At 37.9% G+C, this 19,821-nt stretch overlaps 1 protein-coding gene across 1 annotated transcript in view; it reads right to left on the bottom strand.

Moving 5' to 3' along the window:
* STPG2 (sperm tail PG-rich repeat containing 2) overlaps positions 1 to 19,821 on the bottom strand; it is a 537,574-nt gene that overhangs the window by 400,899 nt on the left and 116,854 nt on the right. The window lies entirely within an intron of this gene.

Genomic DNA, 19,821 nt, shown 5'->3' with positions numbered 1-19,821 from the left:
CCCTCAGCAACTCCAATCATCTCTGTCATTATTATATGTTCAATCCCATTTCTCTCCACCTCCACAGACACCGTTCTGATCCAAGCCTCGAAACTCTTACCAGGATTGCTGTGAAATCCTGACTGCCCCCCTGCTTCTGCTCTTGTCTTCCTTCAGTCTATTTTCAAAATGGCTGTCTGAGTCAGATTGCACCACTTGACTTCTCAAATCCATCCAATGGCTTGCAATCTCACTTTTAACAAATTCAAGGTCCTTAATATGACATGAATTTCACACTCACATACACTATCACCACTCTAACCTAATCTCCTATCACTCTCACATTTCCATTCACTCTGTTTATCACAAAGATCAGGCATATATCAACCTGAGGACCTTTGCACTCTTTGTTCAGGATATTCTCCTAAATAGCTCCATGGCTCACTAATTTCAGTCATGTATTTATTCAATGTTACCTTCTTAATGAGTTATTTCCAGTCCACTAATCTAAATAATTCCTTCTCCTTTTCCTATTTTTTAATCTTACCAATTTCTACTATCCAAAATACAATTTTCTACTATGTTGTAAGCTCCAACAGGGCAGTAACTGTTTTGTTTGCTACTGTATCATTGGAATACAGAGGAGTATGTGGAACATGGTAGGTGCTCGGTAAATATTTGCCAGAAGAATGGATGAATGGATGAATGCATGCACTGAATTCTACATTTTCACTGATCATATAGTGGATTTGGATATATTACTCTGGGAAATAATGTGGCACCGAATAAGAGCATTAGCCATTTCTAAGAGTAAAATATCTTAAAGCTCACATATTTAGGGATGCCTGAGTGGCTCAGCAGTTGAGCATCTATCCGCCTTTGGCTCAGGGCATGATCCCAGGGTTCTGGGATCGAGTCCCACATCGGGCTCCCTGTGTGGAGCCTGCTTCTCCCTCTGCCTGTGTCTCTGCCTCTCTCTCCGTGTCTCTCATGAATAAATAAACAAAACCTTTAAAAAAAAAAAGCTCACATATTTAATTTTCATTTAATAATAATAGTAATACTTGGGAAATTTTTTGGGGGGGAATTTTTATTTAAGGGAAATTCTTATTATATAAGTACTTTTTCATATTAATAGGTTTGATCCTAAAAATTTATGCAAAGGTCCATGTTATCTTATCTCACATGAACAAATCTATGCCATTATTTAGTGGCTGGTAGAAAATATCCACTTTTGCTTTGGCATGTAAGATTGTTTTTAAATCTATGAACTTTTAGTAAATTAGGTTTAGAATTAAAGAAACTTCTATATAATTCTCTGTTTATATTAACCTATGAGATATAAATCAAATATAGAAATACAGAGAGCATAACTTCAAATATACAATATTAATCTATATCTTGAACTTTACAGATATATTGTATCCATCTTCTCCACAGAGGCAAGATTGGTAAAAAATACTCAGTTACTGACAAACTGGGATTATGCTTCTACTGCTATAAATAGTAGTATAAGTGGCCATTACTATGGATCATAGGGAAAAGACTAAGTGTGAATAATGAGATAAGTGAATATCTTTAGTCTTGGGAACTATTTTGCATAAAAGCAGAAATGAAATCTCATCTTTTCAATGAGTACTTCTTACTCCTTTTTTACTTTTTTTTCATAAAGTTCCTAATGTTACTGAACTTTATTTCACTAAAATAAGATACAGCAGTACAATTAGGGCCTTGCTTCTAAAAAGTTAGGCTTAAGATTTAAAAAGCCAATTAATTTTTTTTTAATAGAAGACTGTGACCACTCAGGACAAGTCTCCATTTATGACAATATAAAAGTGGAAAGACTTTGAGAAGACCAAACCCTAGGCACAAGCTGAAAATGCTGTATTTATCCCCTTTTTTTAAATTGTTATCAACAGACCATCTGCCTTAGTATCAGCCTATTAAATATACAGCTCCATCCCACTTAAATGAGTGTCTCATTTAAGATCTCGTGGATCAGAACCTCATTGGGTACAGGAATCTACACTTTTAACAAGCCTCACAGATGATTCTCATGCATAATAAAGAACCATAACTCAGTCCAAAAGAGGTCACCATTACAGCACCTTCTGCTAAACACAACATTCCAAGGAAGAAAGCCTAGATTTTAGGAGTATCCTGCCTTGGGAATAGAGGTTAAAAATTATTGGGGCGGGTTATTTTTGGCATCTTTTCATGTGTAACTTAATAAAAATGGGCCTCTTGCTTCAAATAAAAACTGGGGTATAATTATCCATTTGATTGGATGACATACAGGGAGTAGGACGACTGGGGGAAGCCACACGATTTTACCTTTACTCCTGTACCATTTAGTCACCATCAATGATGATTATTCTTTTCATTAAAAATACTATGCACATAGTTTACTATGTGCAAAGCACTGGCATATAGTAATAAATAAAGCATGGGGTCTGCATTCAAGAAGCTCACACTAGATTAGTGGTTCTAAATCCAGGTTGTACATGACAATCATCTGGGGAATTTATAAAAATAACAATGAACCATTCCATCTTATTCAAATTAAAGCCAAAGGAAATTAGACCCAGTGTTTTGTGGGTTTTGGGGGGTTTTTTTGTTTTTGGTTTTTTTTTTGTTTGTTTGTTTGTTTGTTTTAATTTAAAGCTTTCTGGTTGATTCTAATGTGCAGTCAGGATGGAAAAAATTGGTTTAAAAATTGGTTTAAAAAATTGGTTTAACATTGCTAGGCCTCATCCAGGTGTACCTTCTAAAGGTTCTGCAACCACCATTGTTTCTTAGGGTTTCAGAGTCCCCTTCATATAAACAAGGACTCCAGTGAGACCAGGTATCTAGATATTTCTTTCAGCTCACATTCTAGAATTTTAAATTCTGCAATCATATTTTTAATTTTATAACTCTCTAAATCTTTATTCACACTCACATTATCCTCCATCTTTCCAAGAATATTAATTATAATTTTATTTATAATTCTGTTCTCTTTTTTGTCTTTTTCCTTGGAGTTTTATTGATGTTGGGTTTTTTGTTTGTCTTTATGTTTCCCATTGGAGGATTTTTTTCAAAAGTCTGGTGATCTCTTGCTCCCCATTCAGATTTAAGAGTGAGCCACTGAAAGAGATGATTGAAAAATTCATAGATGGATAGATTTGACTTGAAACCTGTTGGACTTCATTAAGCTGTGATGGAACCACAACTCAGCCTTTGCATTAGTGGGCCCCAAAATATCAGTCTTTTCTCAAATCTAGCTGACAGTTTAGGTAAGTGGGAAAGGTTTCTGGAACTCTCTCCTATTCGGTTTATAAACTTTTGCCATCACCCAGGCTCAATAATTCTTAACTCATGTCCAAATTTGTTTCCTAATCCTACCAACTTCCCCCAATTCCCATTCCAATGATATAAAGGCAAATACAAAATATTGTAATTTTATCAATACATACTTCAGCACATATTTCTGAAAAATAAGGGACTTTAACATAAACATAAAACCATTTTTCCATCTTAAAAAAATCAACAATGATTTGCTTATTTATTCAGTTCAAATTTTTGTGACTGCCTAATAAATTTATGTGTATGATACTCATTTATTTATATGTTTGTCTGAATCCAAACCCAATTAAAGCTCATACTTAGAAGGGATCAAAGTCTCTTATAATCTATAGGTTTCTTCACTTTACTCTTTCTTTCAACTTATTTGGTGAAAAAGCTAAGTTTTTGCCCAATTTTTGAGCATTTCCTGCAATTGCATTTTCTTGACTGGTATCCATGTGTCTGTCTCCTGTCCTTCATACTTCCTGTAAGCAGTAGTTGGATAAAAGGGCTTGGTCAGATTCTAATTCAATTTTTTTTCAAGATTACTTCATAGGTAGTGCTGTATACTTCCACCAGGAGGCATATATAATAGCTAGTTCTTTCCATTCTACAATGTTAACAGCCATTAATGATTATTGACTAGATGTAGTAATTTAGAAGGGGTTAAAAAATTATAATATAGGGCAGCCCAGGTGGCTCAGCGATTTAGCGCCACCTTTAGCCCAGGGTCTGATCCTGGAGACCTGGGATGGAGTCCCATGTCAGGCTCCCTGCATGGAGCCTGCTTCTCCCTCTGCCTGAGTCTCTGTCTCTCTCTCTTTCTCTGTCTCTCATGAATAAATAAAATCTTTTTTTTAATGATAATATAATTATATAATTACTTATTTATTGACCGAAATACTTCTACAGAGAGACTTCTCTCAACAATTGTTTAGTTACCCTAGGTATAGTTCATATAGGAAAAGAAAGATAAATGCTTGTGTTGGTTTTTTTTTTCTTTTATTTACCAGTTTCAAAATACCAAGTTAAACTGTTGCATTGTCCAACACCAGTGACTGAATTTTTAAGATTCTAATTTTAATCTCATGCATTTAAATATATTTGAATTATTTTATCCCCTTACAATTGGAGTTGTACTGTTCACCAATACTGAAATCAACCCATCTTCAGTTGGTGGGAACCTATTCAAATGAGTACCAGAATCCTTTTGACATGACCCCCAGTAATGTTTCATAGCTGTCTTGCTTTCTGGTCCAAGATGCTTCAGATTCTTCAGATACAATTCCTGCTCCAGACCTGGAATCAGCTCTGGAATCTGAGAATTATTATCTGGAGTCTAGGAATAACTCCCATTTTTGTTACATCATCTCATCCTTTCCCTCTCTTATCTCAGTGTTCCTAAGTCCAGAGACTCTCTTGTTTGATTTCTCCACCAACAGACTTCACATCTTCTCCTGGAGTGGGAATGAGAAAGCCACCTAGCTGTAAGAAACTATGCTTCCATCCAGATTATCATCAATCTTGCTGTTTTCAGTCCCACCTGCCACCTTCCAAAGTAATTGATATTCCTGGGCATTTTAAAGGTACTAGCTTTCTTATTGGCATCCCTCTCTGAAGATACTTACATAGCAGCTTTCTCTATACCACCAGTTCACATTTCCCCAGTAGCTTTTATACTTACCATTTCCCCATCAGCTTTCCATCCTTGAAAACTGAAGACATCGTTTATCTATTATCATCTCTTCTCCCATTCTTTTTGTGTTTGCCGGATTGCACCTTCCTTATTCTTTTACTTATTAATTTAGTGGGGAGTGTTATGGGCTAAACTGTGTCCCTCCAAAATTCATATGTTGAAATCTTAAGCCCCAGTACTTCAGAATATAACTGTATTTGGTGATAAGGTCTTTAAAGATATAATTCAGTTAAAAGAAGGTTTTTTTAAAATGGGCCCTAATCCTGTATGCCTGGTGTCTTCATAAGAAAAGGAATTTTGAACATAGACATGAGTGTGCACAGAGGAAAGGCCATGTGCAGACACAAAAAGAAGATAGCCATTTATAAGCCAAGGACAGATGTCTCAAAAGAAAATCACTGCCAACACCTTCATCTCAGACTTCTAGCCTCCAAAACTGTGAGAAGATAAATTTCTTCTGTTTACACCTCCCAGTTTGTGGTACTCAGTTATGACAGTCCTAGCAAACTGATGGAGGGAGGAAGCTAAGATATAAGCATGGTTTCAAATCTACCTTGTTCAACCAGAAGTCCATCTATCCCATTCTACAAAACTAAAAAATATAAAGTATTTCAGAAAGGTAGATATGTAGCAGAAAATATAACAATGGTACCCACCAAGTCTAAGAGTTGTGCTGATGGTAATTTTGAGGAAAAAGCCAGCTTTACCACACTTTTGACACATAATAGTTCAATAATACTAACTGAATAGATGGGATTATTCTAATCCCATTTAATTGTTTATTGGCATGCCTCAATAGCTCAGTGGTTGAGTGTCTGCCTTCAACTCAGGGTGTGATCCCAGATCCAGGGATCAAGGCCAGCATCGGGCTCCCCACAGGGAGCCTGCTTCTTCCTCTATGTCTCTGCCTCTCTCTGTGTGTCTCTCATGAATAAATAAATAAAATCTTCTTAAAAAATAAATCATTGTTGCTTACTCTTTCCATATAATTTTGGAAGTCACCCTGTTCTAAAGTTTATCTATATATATTCATGCTATATAATGCTAGGACATTCCACAAAGGGTGTCGGGGGGGAGGGGGACTTAAGGTCTTTTACTAGCATACATCTAGGTATCACAAAAAGGTTTAATTGTATTTTAGAGGCTTTTCTTAGTCTATAAAACTCTCACTTCTGCAACCAATACTTTCTTAGGTAGTACTTTTAGTTCTCCCTATCTTTGATCCTTCTTACAAATAAAATGAAGAAACATTATCTATATTTACTGAGCACCATTGTATGGCAGGCACTATACTTCATATATTACTATGTTATCTTTAATCCTTTTTTTGTTATCTTTAATCCTTAAAAATCCCCACAAGCTGGACAACATTACTCAAATTTGTTCAATAAAGAAAATAAGACCCACAGAGATTTAATAACTTATCTTTAAGCACAACTAGTTGGGGTACAAACTAAACTAAGATCTCAGTAACTAGAAAGCCCCTCTTGTATTTTTCAAGACATATTACAAAAGATCAATATTATAGATACTATGACAAGAGTGATCAAAAAAAAATGTATTAACCTACTATAAGAACATACCCTACTTTATATATTCTGGAAAGCAGCCAGATTAGCGACCCCAGCAGATACCATATGGATTAGAAAAAAAAGGAAATTGAATCCAGCAAAACCAGAGGAGATTTCTTGCAAGATACATCCACAAAGGCAAAAGAAACAAAAGCAAAAATGAACTATTGGGACTTCATCAAGATAAGAAGCTTTTGCACAGCAAAGGATACAGTCAACAAAACTAAAAGACAACCTACAGAATGGGAGAAGATATTTGCAAATGACGTATCAGATAAAGGGCTAGTTTCCAAAATCTATAAAGAACTTATTAAACTCAACACCAAAGAAACAAACAATCCAATCATGAAATGGGCAAAAGACATGAAGAGAAATCTCACAGAGGAAGACATGGACATGGCCAACAAGCACATGAGAAAATGCTCTGCATCACTTGCCATCAGGGAAATACAAATCAAAACCACAATGAGATACCACCTCACACCAGTGAGAATGGGGAAAATTAACAAGGCAGGAAACAACAAATGTTGGAGAGGATGCGGAAAAAAGGGAACCCTCTTACACTGTTGGTGGGAATGTGAACTGGTGCAGCCACTCTGGAAAACTGTGTGGAGGTTCCTCAAAGAGTTAAAAATAGACCTGCCCTACGACCCAGCAATTGCACTGTTGGGGATTTACCCCAAAGATTCAGATGCAATGAAACGTCGGGACACCTGCACCCCGATGTTTCTATCAGCAATGGCCACAATAGCCAAACTGTGGAAGGAGCCTCGGTGTCCATCGAAAGATGAATGGATAAAGAAGATGTGGTTTATGTATACAATGGAATATTACTCAGCAATTAGAAACGACAAATACCCACCATTTGCTTCAACGTGGATGGAACTGGAGGGTATTATGCTGAGTGAAATAAGTCAGTCGGAGAAGGACAAACAGTGTATGTTCTCATTCATTTGGGGAATATGAATAATAGTGAAAGGGAATATAAAGGAAGGTAGAAGAAATGTTGGGAAATATCAGGAAGGGAGACAGAACATAAAGACTCCTAACTCGGGGAAACGAACTAGGGGTGGTGGAGGGGGAGGAGGGCGGGTGTTGGAGGGGAATGGGTGACGGGCACTGAGGTGGACACTTGACGGGATGAGCACTGGGTGTTTTTCTGTATGTTGGTAAATTGAACACCAATAAAAATTAATTAAAAAAAAAAAAAAAAACCAGAGGAGAATTGTATTTGTGAAGGTTAATTCCAGTAGACTTGGAATTAGTGTAAATTGTTTTGTCAAAGGATCTACAAGGCACAATCCTGGGTCAAGGTATGAAACTACTAATAGTCTCATTTTGCAATTATGGCTCCCATAAGTTTCAGAGTGCTCTATATCAGTTTGTTAGCATTGTTCATTGATAACAAGGACACTGATGATTTGCACCTTGCCTCAGTCAGTGAGACTCCTGGAGGGCTTTACTGTTGGTACTGATTAGGTAGCAAAATATCTTAGGTGGCCAGTAGAGTAAAAGAAACCAGAAAGACTCCATTTGTGCTCCTAGATTCTGAGCTGTTCATACATGTGTCAGTGTTCCTGATCAAGAAAAATGCATAATGTGTGCCCTAGTATGGCCTTAGCGAAGGAAGACAATTAGAGCTCACTCCTGATCTCTCTGGAGCCCTTGTAGCCTTTAACTGCAAGAACATTCTTTAGGGATCCCTGGGTGGCTCAGCGATTTACTGCCTGCCTTGGGCCTAGGGTGTGATCCTGGAGACTCAGGATCGAGTCCCACATTGGGCTCCCTGCATGGAGCCTGCTTCTCCCTCTGCCTGTGTCTCTGCATCTCTCTCTCCCTCTCTCCCTCTCTCCCTCTCTCTCTCTCTCTATATATATATATATATATATATCATGAATAAATAAAATCTTAAAAAACAAGAACATTCTTTAAAGTTGTGTTTTTTATTTTTCTTCTGCAATAAACTGTACATTTAAACATTGTCATTTGGGGCCCTGAGACACCTTCCTTGGCAATTAAGCGCTATGTGCCGCTATTGGTGCAATCATGAAAGATAACAAATTGTTGCTATATTGCTGTTGCTTTAAGATTACATTTTAGGGTGACTGGTTATGCAGCAAAAGAGGATAGAAGCAGGAACTAATATTTACTAAACACCTACTATTTGTTAGGCATTACTTCAATTCACAGACAAAAAAAAAAAAACTGTACCACAAAAAAATTACTTCCAAAAGCAACAGAGCCTGTAACTAGATGAGACAGATATTAATGATGGTTACCACAATGCCAATTTCCAACTTCCCTTTCCACAGCCTTCTGCCAGAAAGGGGTGACCATATGACATAGTTCTAGCTAATGAATTTGCTCTGATAGAGCATGTAGAAACTAGAGTAGGACCAAAAGACACAAGTTCAGAGACACGTGGGTAGCTCAGCGCTTAAGCGTCTGCCTTTGGCCCAGAGCATGATCCTGGAGACCCGGAATCGAATCCCACGTTGGGCTCCCTGCATGGAGCCTGCTTCTCTCTCTGCCTATGTCTCTGCCTCTCTCTCTGTGTGTGTTTCTCATGAATAAGTAAATAAAATCTTAAAAAAAAAATTTTAATCTTGAAATGTTACTTTTGTAGTTGCTATAAAATGTCAAGGTAGAGATGTCATATGGGCAGTAATTCATAGAAAACTGGAGCTCAGTGGAGAGGTCAGGGCATAAATACATACTGGAAGCAATCTATATATTTAGAAATGATCAGTACATATAGGTGGTACCTAAGACATGAAACAAATGTGGTTTCTGGAAAATTGTATTTAAAAAGGGCTAAGAATATCATGCAATATTTATGTGATTCTTTTATATATTATATATTTTACATTAATTTATTCTATATTAATTTATCACACTCTTTTAATTTTATATTAAAATATAAATATTTTATATTCTTTTATATTTTTATTTTATGTTTATTTTTATTTTATGTTTTATTTTTATTTTATTAATTTATAACACTCTATTTTAATTTTATATTAAAATATAAATATTTTATATTCTTTTATATTTTTATTTTATGTTAGTCTTTTTTATTTTTTTTTAATTAATTTTTATTGGTGTTCAATTTACCAACATAAAGAAAAACACCCAGTGCTCATCCCGACAAGTGTCCACCTCAGTGCCCGTCACCCAATCCCCTCCAACACCCGCTCTCCTCCCCCCTTCCACCACCCCTAGTGTGTTTCCCCGAGTTAGGAGTCTTTATGTTCTGTCTCCCTTCCTGATATTTCCCAACATTTCTTCTACCTTCCTTTATATTCCCTTTCACTATTATTTATATTCCCCAAATGAATGAGAACATACACTGTTTGTCCTTCTCCGACTGACTTATTTCACTCAGCATAATACCCTCCAGTTCCATCCACGTTGAAGCAAATGGTGGGTATTTGTCGTTTCTAATTGCTGAGTAATATTCCATTGTATACAAAAACCACATCTTCTTTATCCATTCATCTTTCGATGGACACCGAGGCTCCTTCCACAGTTTGGCTATTGTGGCCATTGCTGATAGAAACATCGGGGTGCAGGTGTCCCGACGTTTCATTGCATCTGAATCTTTGGGGTAAATCCCCAACAGTGCAATTGCTGGGTCGTAGGGCAGGTCTATTTTTAACTCTTTGAGGAACCTCCACACAGTTTTCCAGAGTGGCTGCACCAGTTCACATTCCCACCAACAGTGTAAGAGGGTTCCCTTTTCTCCGCATCCTCTCCAACATTTGTTGTTTCCTGCCTTGTTAATTTTCCCCATTCTCACTGGTGTGAGGTGGTATCTCATTGTGGTTTTGATTTGTATTTCCCTGATGGCAAGTGATGCAGAGCATTTTCTCATGTGCATGTTGGCCATGTCCATGTCTTCCTCTGTGAGATTTCTCTTCATGTCTTTTGCCCATTTCATGATTGGATTGTTTGTTTCTTTGCTGTTGAGTTTAAGAAGTTCTTTATAGATTTTGGCAACTAGCCCTTTATCTGATATGTCGTTTGAAAATATCTTCTCCCATTCTGTAGGTTGTCTTTTAGTTTTGTTGACTGTACCCTTTGCTGTGCAAAAGCTTCTTATCTTGATGAAGTCCCAATAGTTCATTTTTGCTTTTGTTTCTTTTGCCTTTGTGGATGTATCTTGCAAGAAGTTACTGTGGCCAAGTTCAAAAAGGGTGTTGCCTGTGTTCTCCTCTAGGATTTTGATGGAATCTTGTCTCACATTTAGATCTCTCATCCATTTTGAGTTTATCTTTGTGTATGGTGAAAGAGAGTGGTCTAGTTTCATTCTTCTGCATGTGGATGTCCAATTGTCCCAACACCATTATTGAAGAGACTGTCTTTCTTCCAATGGATAGTCTTTCCTCCTTTGTCGAATATTAGATGACCATACATTTCAGGGTCCACTTCTGGGTTCTCTATTCTGTTCCATTGATCTGTGTGTCTGTTTTTGTGCCAGTACCACACTGTCTTGATGACCACAGCTTTGTAGTACAACCTGAAATGTGGCATTGTGATGCCCCCAGATATGGTTTTCTTTTTTAAAATTCCCCTGGCTATTCGGGGTCTTTTCTGATTCCACACAAATCTTAAAATAATTTGTTCTAACTCTCTGAAGAAAGTCCATGGTATTTTGATAGGGATTGCATTAAACGTGTACATTGCCCTGGGTAACATTGACATTTTCACAATATTAATTCTGCCAATCCATGAGCATGGAATATTTTTCCATCTCTTTGTGTCTTCCTCAATTTCTTTCAGAAGTGTTCTATAGTTTTTAGGGTATAGATCCTTTACCTCTTTGGTTAGGTTTATTCCTAGGTATCTTATGCTTTTGGGTGCAATTGTAAATGGGATTGACTCCTTAATTTCTCTTTCTTCAGTCTCATTGTTAGTGTATAGAAATGCCATTGATTTCTGGGGATTGATTTTGTATCCTGCCACGCTACCAAATTGCTGTATGAGTTCTAGCAAACTTGGGGTGGAGGCTTTTGGCTTTTCTATGTAGAGTATCATGTCATTGGCGAAGAGGGAGAGTTTGACTTCTTCTTTGCCAATTTGAATGCCTTTAATGTCTGTTTGTTGTCTGATTGCTGAGGCGAGGACTTCCAGAACTATGTTGAACAGCAGTGGTGAGAGTGGACATCCCTGTCTTGTTCCTGATCTTAGGGGAAAGGCTCCCAGTGCTTCCCCATTGAGAATGATATTTGCTGCGGGCTTTTCATAAATGGCTTTTAAGATGTCGAGGAAAGTTCCCTCTATCCCAACACTCTGAAGGGTTTTGATCAGGAATGGATGCTGTATTTTGTCAAACGCTTTCTCTGCATCTAATGAGAGGATCATATGGTTCTTGGTTTTTCTCTTGCTGATATGATGAATCACATTGATGGTTTTACGAGTGTTGAACCAGCCTTGTGTCCCGGGGATAAATCCTACTTGGTCATGGTGAATAATTTTCTTAATGTGTTGTTGGATCCTATTGGCCAGTATCTTGTTGAGAATTTTTGCATCCATGTTCATCAGGGATATTGGTCTGTAATTCTCCTTTTTGGTGGGGTCTTTGTCTGGTTTTGGAATTAAGGTGATGCTGGCCTCATAGAACGAATTTGGAAGTATTCCATCTCTTTCTATCTTTCCAAACAATTTTAGTAGAATAGGTATGATTTCTTCTTTAAACGTTTGATAGAATTCCCCTGGGAAGCCATCTGGCCCTGGACTCTTGTGTCTCGGGAGGTTTTTGATGACTGCTTCAATTTCCTCCCTGCTTATTGGCCTGTTCAGGTTTTCTATTTATTCCTGCTCCAGTTTTGGTAGTTTGTGGCTTTCCAGGAATGCATCCATTTCTTCTAGATTTCCTAATTTATTGGTGTACAGCTGTTCATAATATGTTTTTAGAATCGATTGTATTTCCTTGGTGTTGGTAGTGATCTCTCCTTTCTCATTCATGATTTTATTAATTTGAGTCTTCTCTCTCTTCTTTTTAATAAGGTTGGCTAATGGTTTATCTATCTTATTAATTCTTTCAAAGAACCAACTCCTGGTTCTGTTGATCTGTTCCACAGTTCTTTTGGTCTCGATATCATTTAGTTCTGCTCGAATTTTATTAACTGTCTTCTTCTGCTGGGGGTGGGGTCTATTTGTTGCTTTTTCTCTAGTTCCTTTATGTGTAAGGTGAGCTTTTGAATTTGAGTTCTTTCCAGTTTTTGAATGGATGCTTGTATTGCAATGTATTTCCCCCTCAGGACTGCTTTTGCTGCGTCCCAAAGATTTTGAACAGTTGTATCTTCATTCTCATTAGTTTCCATGAATCTTCTCAATTCTTCCTTAATTTCCTGGTTGACCTTTTCATCTTTTAGCAGGATGGTCCTTAATCTCCATGTGTTTGTGGTCCTTCCAAACTTCTTGTTGTGATTAAGTTCTAATTTCAAGGCATTATGGTCTGAGAATATACAGGGGACTATCCTAATCTTTTGGTATCGGTTCAGACCCGATTTGTGACCCAGTATGTGGTCTATTCTGGAGAAAGTTCCATGTGCACTTGAGAAGAATGTGTATTCAGTTGAGTTTGGATGTAAAGTTCTGTAGATATCTGTGAAATCCTTCTGGTCCAGTGTATCATTTAAAACTCTCGTTTCTTTGGAGATGTTGTGCTTAGAAGACCTATCTAGTATAGAAAGAGCTAGATTGAAGTCACCAAGTATTAGTGTATTATTATCAAAGTATTTCTTCAGTTTGGTTATTAATTGCTTTAAATATTTGGCAGCTCCCACATTCGGGGCATATATATTGAGGATTGTTAAGTCCTCTTGTTGGATAGATCCTTTGAGTATGAGATAGTGTCCCTCTTCATCTCTCACTATAGTCTTCGGGGTAAATTTTAATTTATCTGATATAAGGATGGCAACCCCTGCTTTCTTTTGAGGACCATTTGAATGGTAAATGGTTCTCCAACCTTTTATTTTCAGGTGGTATGTGTCCTTCTGTCTAAAATGAGTCTCTTGTAGACAGCAAATAGATGGGTCCTGCTTTTTTATCCAGTCTGAAACCCTGCGCCTTTTGATGGGGTCATTAAGCCCGTTCACGTTCAGAGTTACTATTGAGAGATATGAGTTTAGTGTCATCATATCTATTCAGTCCTTGTTTTTATGGATTGTTCCACTGAACTTCTTCTTAAAGGGGAATTTTAAGAGTCCCCCTTAAAATTTCTTGCAGAGCTGGTTTGGAGGTTACATATTCTTTCAGTTCCTGCCTGTCTTGGAAGCTCTTTATCTCTCCTTCCATTTTGAATGAGAGCCTTGCTGGATAGGGTATTCTTGGTTACATGTTCTTCTCATTTAGGACCCTGAATATATCCTGCCAGCCCTTTCTGGCCTGCCAGGTCTCTGTGGAGAGGTCTGCTGTTACCCTAATATTCCTCCCCATAAAAGTCAGGGACTTTTTTTCTCTTGCTGCTTTAAGGATCTTCTCTTTATCTTTGGAATTTGCAAGCTTCACTATTAAATGTCGAGGTGTTGATCGGTTTTTGTTGATTTTAGGGGGGGATCTCTCTATTTCCTGGATCTGAATGCCTGTTTCCCTTCCCAGATTCGGAAAGTTTTCAGCTAGGATTTGTTCAAATACATATTCTGGCCCTCTGGCCCTTTCGGCGCCCTCGGGAACCCCAATTAAACGTAGGTTTTTCTTCCTCAGGCTGTCATTTATTTCCCTTAATCTATCCTCATGGTCTTTTAATTGCCTGTTTCTTTTTTCCTCAGTTTCCCTCTTTGCCATCAACTTGTCTTCTATGTCACTCACTCGTTCTTCCACCTCATCAAGCCTCGTCATAGGACTTCTAGCTTGGATTGCATCTCATTTAATTGATTTTTAATTTCTGCCTGATTGGATCTAAATTCTGCAGTCATGAAGTCTCTTGAGTCCTTTATGCTTTTTTCTAGAGCCACCAGTAGCTTTATAATAGTGCTTCTGAATTGGCTTTCTGACATTGAATTGTAATCCATATTTTGTAACTCTGTGGGAGAGAGGGCTGTTTCTGATTTTTTTTTTTGAGGTGAGGTTTTCCTTCTAGTCATTTTGCTCAGTGCAGAGTGGCCAAAAACAAGTTGTATTGGGAAAAGGAGAAAGAGAGAGAGAAGGAAAGAAAAGAGAAAAAGAAAAAAGAGAAAGAAGGAAAAAAAAGGGGGAAAAGAGAAAGAAAAAGAAAGAAAGGAGGAAAAAAAAGGGTGGGGTGGGGTGGGGGAAGCAATCCGAAATCAAGAAGAAAGAAAGAAAAAAAAGCACAAAACAAAACAAAAACAAAAACAAAATTAAAAAAAAAAAAACACGGGGGCGTATCTTCCGATTCTGTATATTTTAAGTCCCTTGACTTCCCCTGGAACTGGTCCCTCTCGCTGGTCTTCTGGGGGAGGGGCCTGCTGTGCTGATTCTCAGGTGTTAGCACTTGGGGGAGCTGCTCTCCCCCTGCCTGGTGCAGGGCTCAGGGGGGTTGTTTACCCCGTGAGGCCCCGGGAGGAAGCCACAGTGGCGGGGGCAGCTCTGGGACCCTGGAGTCAGCTCCCACAGTAGCTCCGGGGCTCTCCGTCTGCAGGGCCTGGGGGCTCCCGGGCGGGGCCGCTGATCTGCTCAGCTCCAGGCAGGAGCGTCCTCGCTGTCCTGGGCCCTCCCGGCCTCTGCCTGTCCCGGGGGAGGCCGGATCCTGGGCTGTGTCCCGGCGCCCTGTGCTCCGGGGCCTGCGCTGTTGGATTCGCGCTCCCGCCCCGCAGCCCCCTCCGCGGAGCCGCAGCCCGAGCCCCTCCGAGCTGCTCCGGGTCCCGCCGTGCGCGCTGCAGCCCTTAGGGAGCTCGGCGCATCTCCCCGGGGCGCAGTTCCTCTGTTACTGTCCCAGGGATCCTGAGGGCATCCCCGCCTTTCTGGGGATCCTGCTCCAATTCCCCGGGAGGCCTTTCCGCCCGGGAAGGTTGGTGCAGCTCCTGCTCCTCCGGGACGGGGCTCTCCTGTCCTGGGGACACTCGCCCCGGCCTCAGCCCGGCTCCTCGTGGGGCCCCTCCCCCTTGGAGGCCTTTTGTGTCTTTATTTCTTTTTCTCCGTCTTCCTACCTTGATAGAAGCGCGAACTTTTCTCACTGTAGCATTCCAGCTGGTCTCTCTTTAAATCTCAGGCCAAATTCGTAGATTTTCAGGATGATTTGAATGTTTTCTAGGTAATTTGTTGAGGACAGGTGACTTGGAGACCCTGCTCTTCCGCCATCTCGACCCTCCCCCCATGTTAGTCTTTTTTAATGGCTTATATGAACTAATGAATCATTCCAATCCTCAGACTTTATTCTCACAATTTTTTAACCATTCATCATATTCTTCAGTTAACAGCTAGACTGAATAATCTGGCAAGACTGATGATGATTATTCCATTTTCCAGAACTGAATTAACACATCTATTCTAATTCCTAAAAACAAGATGGTATTCAACATCTTTTTTAATATAATGAGAAACAAATTTATAAGCAACTTAAAAGGAAAGTTTGCAACTTAAAATAATTTCAGCATACTTTTATCCATATAATTTTTGCTACTTGATTATACTCAGCACTATATTCTTAATAAAGTAGCTTTTTCATTTAAAATTAATATATTGAATAAGTATGTCCCAGATATAGTTAACTCTTTAAGTGACTCATCATAATGACTGGCCAAAGGAATAGATAATTTTTACTTGAGTGTCCCCTATGCTCACTTTCATAACTACAAGATAAATTTTGGTTCATTTAGAAAGTATAATTTATTCTTTCTGATCTCAGGAAACAAACACTCTGTATATAATTTTTTTTTAAAGAACTAATTAGAAACCCTCTTGCACTGTTGGTAGGGATGTGAACTGGTTCAGATACTCTGAAAAACTGTGTGGAGGTTCCTCAAAGTTAAAAATGGAGCTACCCTATGACCCAGCAATTGCACTGCTGGGGATTTACCCCAAAGATACAGATGCAGTGAAACGGCAGGACACCTGCACCCCAATGTTTATAGCAGCAACGTCCACAATAGCCAAACTGTGGAAGGAGCCTCGGTGTCGATCGAAAGATGAATGAATAAAGAAGATGTGGTTTATGTATACAATGGAATATTACTCAGCCATCAGAAAGGACAAATACCCACCATTTGCTTTGACGTGGATGGAACTGGAGGGTATTATGCTGAGTGAAGTAAGTCAATCGGAGAAGGACAAACATTATATAGTCTCATTCATTCGGGGAATATAAAAAGTAGTGAAAGGAATTATAGAGGAAGGGACAGAAAATGAGTGGGAAATATCAGTGAGGTTGACAGAACATGAGAGACACCTAACTCTGGGAAACGATAAAGGGGTGGTGGAAAGGGAGGTGGGCGGGGGGTTGGGGTAACTGGGTGATGGGAACTGAGGGGGGCACTTGACGGGATGAGCACTGGGTGTTATACTATATGTTGGGAAATTGAACTCCAAGAAAAAATATACAAAATAAATAAATAAATAAAAGAACTAATTCTATTTAAACAGAACCAAATCAAATTAGCATGGCATGGAAAACTCTAAGTGATCAAAATAGATCCTGAAAATGACTCTGTATTAATAAGAGAACTACAAGTATCACTGGATCTCTGACAAAATTCAGTTATACAACACTGAAATTAGAAAATTAAGTGACAGGAAATGCTTTATAGGATAAATCATAGACTAGTTATCTTACCATATGTTCAGTAACAGAAATGGAAAACAATAGTAGTTTCCCCATGTAAATCTAAACAAATATAACGGGAGAGGCAGAATTCAAATATAAGCTGCTAGGTTTGACTGTATATTGCTGCTTCGGAGTAGAGGGTTATTTTATGCAATCCCAACTATTCCAATATGAAATTGAGTAAGGCTGATGAAAAGCTACTTAGATTCCTTAATATCTGCTGAAATAACTGTTCATATCAACACTGGTGTTAGCAATTCAGTTCAGTCAAAATACAGTAAATCTGAAGTTACCCTGCAAAGTTCCGAACTAGAATATGAGGACTAAATGTGGCTATCCTGAAAAATCTTACTACAATGATCAAGAATTATGTAAGAGTTTTGTGCTCAAATATTTTTCACCAAGAAAAAACATAGATAAATAGTTTATATAGTTTCCCCATAATTACTGTATCTTACAAGGTAGTTATCTAGTAGCAGTCAAGATTTATAATACCTATTTTGGTAAATTAGTGCCAAATAAATGTTCAGAATTCATTAACATTTATTACTGTGCAATGCAACATGAACTTCTGAATAGTTACTTAATATGAGTATATTCCTCTTGCTCTTTGCAAACCCAAATTCCTCTTTTTAAAGGAAAAATAGCAATAACAATGAATAATACACAATTGAACACATACAAATGAAATAATGTTAAAAATTATATGAATCTTAAATGAAGCTAAAGGACCCACAGAAGATTGATATTACATTGATGGATGAAGAATTCAAATGTCTACTGGAGCCACGCAGGCAAGTAAGAGTTCCATGGAAAATGGTACACTGGAGACCTCACTCTCAGGCATAGCATTTAATCAGTTCCCATCCTAACAACAATCAATTGGTTGTTGGTTTTTCTTTTCTTTTCTTTTTAAGAAAAGCTAAAAATCTAGATTTATATTTGAATTGCTACAAGTTACAAATGCTAAGAGTTATTTCCACTTTTTATAACTACAAATTGGCCATAATCCACCTGTGGATTAAATACAACCCAATGACCACGAGATTCCACATTCAGCTTAGTCTATCTTAGTCTAAATATATGAAGAATATACCTTCTTATATAAATTCCTGCATATACCTTGAAATCTCACAAAATCTAAGGTTTGATAAATGAATTAGAGTTTTCCATGCCTTGTTGGCAGTATCAGGATAAAATTATAATGTTCATAATTAAAAGTGATTAGCAGAGACTTGATCTTTAACACACACTGATAGTTCTGAAACTAGGATTGCCTAGGTCTGAAGTAATCTCTGAAATGCTGTGTAGGAAAGGGCCCAATTATTCATACTTACTTTCACTAGATTACTGTGCTGTGATCAAACTACTATATCACATCAAAGGCACTGCCTGATACCATGAAGAGACTGTTTTGTCGTCACAATTCTCATTGTTATGAAAGACATGATCTAACTTCCTGTTACATTAACAAGTTTGTGAAAACAATAAACTAGAAGTTTCCATACTCCTCTAAGAAGTGTATGGGGGACTTGGGGGCAACCAAAAAATGAAGTATGAAAGTAGGCTCAACTGGACAGACCCCCTAAGCAGATAAGGCTTAGATCAAGTCATCAAGTAATGAAAGTATCAGAAAAAGAACTTTCTCTGATTCTGTGTGGCAGAATGTCAACCTGGATTTCAGAAGGATGGGAAGCTCAAGAAGATGATGGGGGAAATTCTAATTCCCTAACTTGAGGATACCTATGACTACCTAAGAGCACTGAAACAGGCATTTAACACCTAAGATAAAGGACATTCTTTGCCTACATCTTCAATTACAGTGTTTATAAAGTTTGGTACCCACACACCCCTTAATGGGTAACTGGTGTACATGAAGATCGTCAATTTTAAGTAATTTTATTAAAAATATGTTTAGTTTTCTTGGTAACAAAAAAATAACCATAATATTTTAACTTAACAATAAATTAACAATAAGTAATTTATTCAATGACAAGGATAAGATTGTTTGCAATTTTTACCAAGGTAACACTATACGATTCAATGGCAGATAGCTTAATTTATAATTTAGGTTACACTTGCAATTGATTTCTCATGCTAGCTTCTACTAAATTAGAAATTTTAAATTCACAATCATAGATCATTGTAAATGTCACCCAGTGTTTAGTGGCTGCCAAATAAGTCTGGATATTCATATTAAACACAAATGGCCCAGAAATTATGGAGAGACTGCTCACTGCAGACTACTTTCAGCACTCTAATAGATGATAAATTCTAACATTTTACAGCCAAAAGCTGGAAGGTTGAATGTTTCAACTTGGAAGACAACAGCAAATGTATTTATAATACACTCTTGTTTTCAGTTATGGAAATTATTTCTTCATGCTCTTTGTAGCATTTGGATGTGGTTTATATATTAGTTAAATAATATATCATCAGTTTCTTTCTCCAAAAACTAAAAAAAAAAAAAAATGAACAAAAGAACAAAACATTGAGCTGGGAAAAAGTCCAAATGTCAGACTCAA

Source organism: Vulpes vulpes, chromosome 4 (assembly GCF_048418805.1).
Source record: "Vulpes vulpes isolate BD-2025 chromosome 4, VulVul3, whole genome shotgun sequence".
Taxonomy (NCBI): domain Eukaryota; kingdom Metazoa; phylum Chordata; class Mammalia; order Carnivora; family Canidae; genus Vulpes; species Vulpes vulpes.
The sequence above is the reverse complement of the archived record's forward strand: the minus strand, read 5'-3'. Positions and strand labels throughout refer to the sequence as shown.